This window comes from Grammomys surdaster, unplaced genomic scaffold (genome assembly GCF_004785775.1).
Source record: "Grammomys surdaster isolate TR1022 unplaced genomic scaffold, NIH_TR_1.0 188, whole genome shotgun sequence".
Lineage (NCBI taxonomy): Eukaryota > Metazoa > Chordata > Mammalia > Rodentia > Muridae > Grammomys > Grammomys surdaster.
The window spans coordinates 10,158,064-10,163,089 of NW_021604633.1; the positions used below are offsets into that span (position 1 = coordinate 10,158,064).

The 5,026-nt window shown below is 41.8% G+C and overlaps 1 pseudogene; it reads left to right on the forward strand.

The window, feature by feature from the left end:
- Positions 1 to 720: 720 nt before the first annotated feature.
- On the forward strand, positions 721 to 4,515 carry LOC114622375 (annotated as a pseudogene).
- The last annotated feature ends 511 nt before the right edge of the window (positions 4,516 to 5,026 follow it).

A 5,026-nucleotide genomic window follows, 5' to 3' on the forward strand; every position in this document is an offset into this window, starting at 1 on the left:
ACACTTAGGAAGGTGGATCCACAGAGTGTGTGCCACCACACACACACACTTAGGAAGGCTTTTGTTAAGCAGCTCTCCTATTTATCAATTCATCTGCTCTCCATGTTTTAAAAAGTCTTCCTTCATGGCAATGTAAATATTTTTTGATTTTGCTATCTAAAAAAGGACTGAATATTTATTTGACCTTTATATTGAATTATTTATAGATAGCATTTTATGTGAAATGTGAAGCAGGAATACATTTTTTTTCTTTAAAAATAATGGATACTATTCCTTCTGCCTGGCCAGCACAGTTCAATCAACTCCTGGGTGTGGGCTGTGGAGTTGCATTGCCTTGCCTTGGCCCCTGCTTGCTGCCAAAATGCTGGTCTCTAGATGCTCTGCTCCCACAGAAAGTGCTTGCCCTGATCATTTGAACTTCCATTTCAGGTGGAGAACTAAAAGAAGATACACTTGGACTTTCCCCAAAGTCCTCTTAAGTTTTTAAAATGTTGGTTGGAATTAGGGTTTGTTCCTAAGTCATGATGGGTTTTTTCTTTGTTTTTTTTTTTGTTTTTGTTGTTTGTTTGTTTGTTTGTTTTGTTTTTGAAAATAGAAGTAACTTCCCTCTTCCTCCTGGAAAACTTACGTACCTAAGTCACCTACAGAAGGCATCTGCGATGGTTCTTTAAGCTACAAAATATTTCCCAAGCTTATTGACATCAGCGGAGTCAAGTGTCCATGATGCTGGGCACTTAGGAAGCTGAAGGCTATGTGATAAGCCCTGTGGCCTACTCTGATCCTGCTCAGTTGAGGACATAGAAAACTTCCTGTCTGACTGCACAATTCATTGTTGGGGTAACAGGTGTTTCTGTTATATTAGAGAAGGCAGGCAGAATGATGAGGCTTTTGTTGGATTTGAGTCAGAAGATGATGTAAACTTAGCTCTGAACTCGGATAGGAAAAGCAAGGGATATTGGCGCATTGAGATGTTCAAGTCGCACAGAACCGGGATGAAGTAGGTGTTGAAGTGCAGCGGTCCATACAGTGCCCATAGTACCAAGGATGGACTTAGGAAGTTTTGAGCACTCCTGTGGGGATGCACAAAGACAGAAATCACTCCATTCTTCTCAGGGTTAGAAATTGTGCCAAACAGGATCGTAGTACCTGTGGACCCAGAGAACAAGATTATAGGGAAAGCCTTTGTTTAGTTTGCCTCCCTAAGGTTAGCTGAGAAAGTTCTAGGGAGGCACAAGGAGAGAAAAGGGCACAGGTATTAAAATGTTGAAGAAAAGTCAGGAGGAAGTTAAAGTGTACTCAGATGCACAGCTGATGTTCATGTCTGTGCAGAGGCCTGTGCCCTACGATTCACCTGGCACAGCCCGGCGGTTTGCACGTTGCAAACAGGCAGGCCTGGATAGGATGAGGTCTGGTGCCTACAGTGTGGGCTTTGGGGTTATGAAGAAGACAGTAGCTTCGGTGATGGCTATGGCTTCACTACTGATCAGTTTGGGAGAAACTTTAGTTACTGTCACTCGGGAATCTATGATCCCAGACGTGGAGAGACCAAGTTCACAGTGCAGCACACTGCAGGCCACCACATCTACACAAAGGGGCCTGGAAAACCACAGAGAATAACATTTACCACTTCTCCCCACTCCGACCTGTGAGACTTCATATTGAGATTGGTCCTGAAGGAAGAACGATGGGAGAAGCTGAGGTTGAGTTTGCTATACATGAAGAAGCAGTAGCAGCTATGTTGAAGGACAGGGCAGAAATGTCACACAGGTGCGTAGAACTCTTCCTAAATTCAACCACAGGGCCTAGTAATGGGGCTAATAGCAGGCAGGTGGTACAGGGCATGGGAGCTTGGAGTGCTCAGGCCATCTATAGTGGCCATGGAGAATTACTGTTTACTGGCGTGCTCAACCTGCTTTCTCACAGAACCTAGGACCACCAGTCCAGGGGTGGTTCCACCCACAGTGGGTTGGCTCCTTGCCCGTCAATCATTAATTTACAAAAACCCCTACAGGTTTGACTGCAGCCCCATATTCTCTAGGCATTTTCTCAATCGTGGTTCCTTCCTCTCAGACGACTCTAGCTTGTGTGTCACATTAGTATAAAACTAGTCAGCACAATTATTTTATGGTTTTACTATTTTATTAAGTCATACATGTGTGGATGTGGATACTGCAGCCCCTGGGTAGGGCCTAGGTAGTAAGGGAGATTCTCGTGCCACTCCAATAGTACGAGTACCCATGTCTGCTGGCCTACCAAATAACACAAATAGAGGATCCTAATAAGTGAGTGGAACCTCAGAATGGGCCCGGAGCAGGGAGGGGGCTGGTTTCCTGTCTTTACGGAAGTCTCCTCAGGTGCTAATAGCCTGGCACCTCCCCATAGTTCGAGTGGGATAGTTGGATACTCCAGAGCTTATGTCAATTCTCCACTGCTTCAAAGCCTTTATAGAAACACTAGCTGTTAGGCAATAAAGTAGATCTGCATCTCAGTGCTGGTCTCTGGAGTCTGTTTTCCGGGTTTGCGGTGACCCTGTCTCTCTCAACCCCCTGCCCCCCTCTTGGTTCCCACGTACATGGAGTTTTAAATCAATAACTGGCCTTTTGATTTTTTACATAAAGGTAACTTAGTAGTCTGCGTGCGCGCATGCGTGTGTGTGTGTGTGTGTGTGTGTGTGTGTGTGTGTGTGTGTGACTATATTGCTGGATTTCCCTTGAATTTTGGAACAGGATTCCAGCACTTATTTGGTCCCGTCTTCTGAAGTGGTTCTCTACACGTGACCAACAGTATTGGCATCTTTTACTCCTGTTTCTTGGTCAATTTGATCGATAGCTATATTTCTTTTGTTGTCTGAAGAAACAAATACGGCCATCATTGCTCTATTTTCCATTTTTCAAATGGTTGAAGTTAAATCTTTCTGTTTTTACTTCATGTTTATTTTTTAATATTTTAAATTGACTTTGATGCTCATTTTTAATTAATTTTCAGCTTTTCTGAAATGTTGGAAATTTCAATATACTAGCTCAAATTCATCCTACATGTCTTAATAGACAGGACTTTTCATAGTTATTAGTTCTAAAAATTTCTATTCTTTTTTATTTCTGCTTTAATCTGTATATTATTTAAAATATTATTCTCAGGTTGATGAGACAAGAAAGATCAGTGGGTAAGAGTGCTTGCTGCCACATCTGAGTACATGAATTCAGTCCCTGGGGGTAAAACGGAGCAGATCACCACAGCTTGTCCTCTGGCCTTCACATGTCCACTATGACATGTCTGTGATGTACCCCACACACACACACACACTCATCAGTGTAAAATTATTTTTGAAAACAAGTGTATTCTAAATTTTCTGAATGTATGAACTATTTCATAATATTTGTATTATTGAATATTGAATTATTTTAAACTTACTCTTGATATCAGACACTGTAATTCTTTCTTCCTTCTTTGCTTTCTTGTACATTCGATGGTTGTTCTACATGTATGTGTGTATGAAGATTCAGATCCTCTAGAATTGGAGGGACAAACAGCTGTGAACTGCCACGTCAGTACTGGGAATTGAACCAGAGTCCTCTGTAAGAGCAGCCAATGCTCGTAACCACTGAACCATCTCTCCAACCCCCAGACTGTAATTCTTGTCAATCATTTTATGTTTGTTAAAGTAGTTTTGACAGTTATTGCATAGCTTGTATACATCTAATTAGTAAAGAGAAGTCATGTATGCTTGAAAATAATGAGCTTGTTTATTGTTTCATGATTTATCCTCTTTTGGTTTTGGTTTTTTGTGTATGTGTGTTTCGACTGCATGTATGTCTGTGTGCCACATGCATACATGGTGCCAACAGAAGCCAGAAGAAGGTGTCAAATACCCGACCTGAAGTTACAATGGTTGTGAGCCATTCCATGGGCGCTGGGAATTGAACCCAGGTGCTGCAGAAGAGCAACCAGTGGTTTTACCCCCTTAGCCATCTCTGCAGCCCTCTGTGGTTTATTCTTACGCTCTAATTATAATGGTCAAGTGTACTGTTTATGTCCTTATAGTCCTTTACACTTTAGTGATTTCCTGTTTTATCTATTTCAAAATTTACTGACCATTACTTGAAAATCCCTTTGACATGTTTTTTTTATTGGCTATACAATTTAATGTATAGAATTCTAAATTGATGATGTAATCAACTTTTTGTCATGGTGTTTATCTGATAGTATAGACACAGTCACTTTGTTCAATTTTTTTCAAAATGTTTTATGTCTTTATTTTTTATGTATTTTAATTCATTTATTCCATCTTTTGCAGTCTGGGTGCATGCTCAATACAGTTTACAGCTAATGTGCTCTGTATTTCCTTCAAGAACTTTCAGAACTCTTTCACTCTAAGTGTGACTTACCCACGTCTTAGATTCCATTCTGTTTCTCCAGCCTCCATGGTTACCATACTCTGTGATGACTCAGGAATCACATCTTCGTAAAGCGTTCTCCACCAGAGCACAGGTGGAAGAAGGCACACCTTGCACTTAAGCAACATTGTCTGGCAAAGACAATAGGATGCCACTCCCTTTAGGTCACCTAATGCCATTCATTAGGTCACCTTGTATTACAAGGATGATGGATGCCATTCTAGAAACATCTATAGACTTGAGGGAGAGCCTTTTTGTTGGCTTAGATAACTGCCAGATTTCAGAAAGGTCCATGGAATGGAATGGTTTTGAGGAACTAAAGAGAGCCTGCATCTGAAGCCTGGGCCCTCATTTTTAGATCGTCAAGGAAATTAATTCTGCTAGCAACTCGCATGGCCCTGGAAGCACAGCTTTCTTTAGTACCCACGACCCCTGAAGGAAGATAGCCTTTGTACACTCTCATTCCAGCCCCTGACTGGGACCCAGATCAGTAGATCCAGCTAAGCTGAGCCCAGGGCCAGGGCCCATGGAAGTGTGGCGCTCATGTACTCTAAGAGGACACATGTACTCTTCAGGCACTACATTTGTAGTTACATGTTAGATAGAAACACAGATTAGCAGACTGTCAGAAC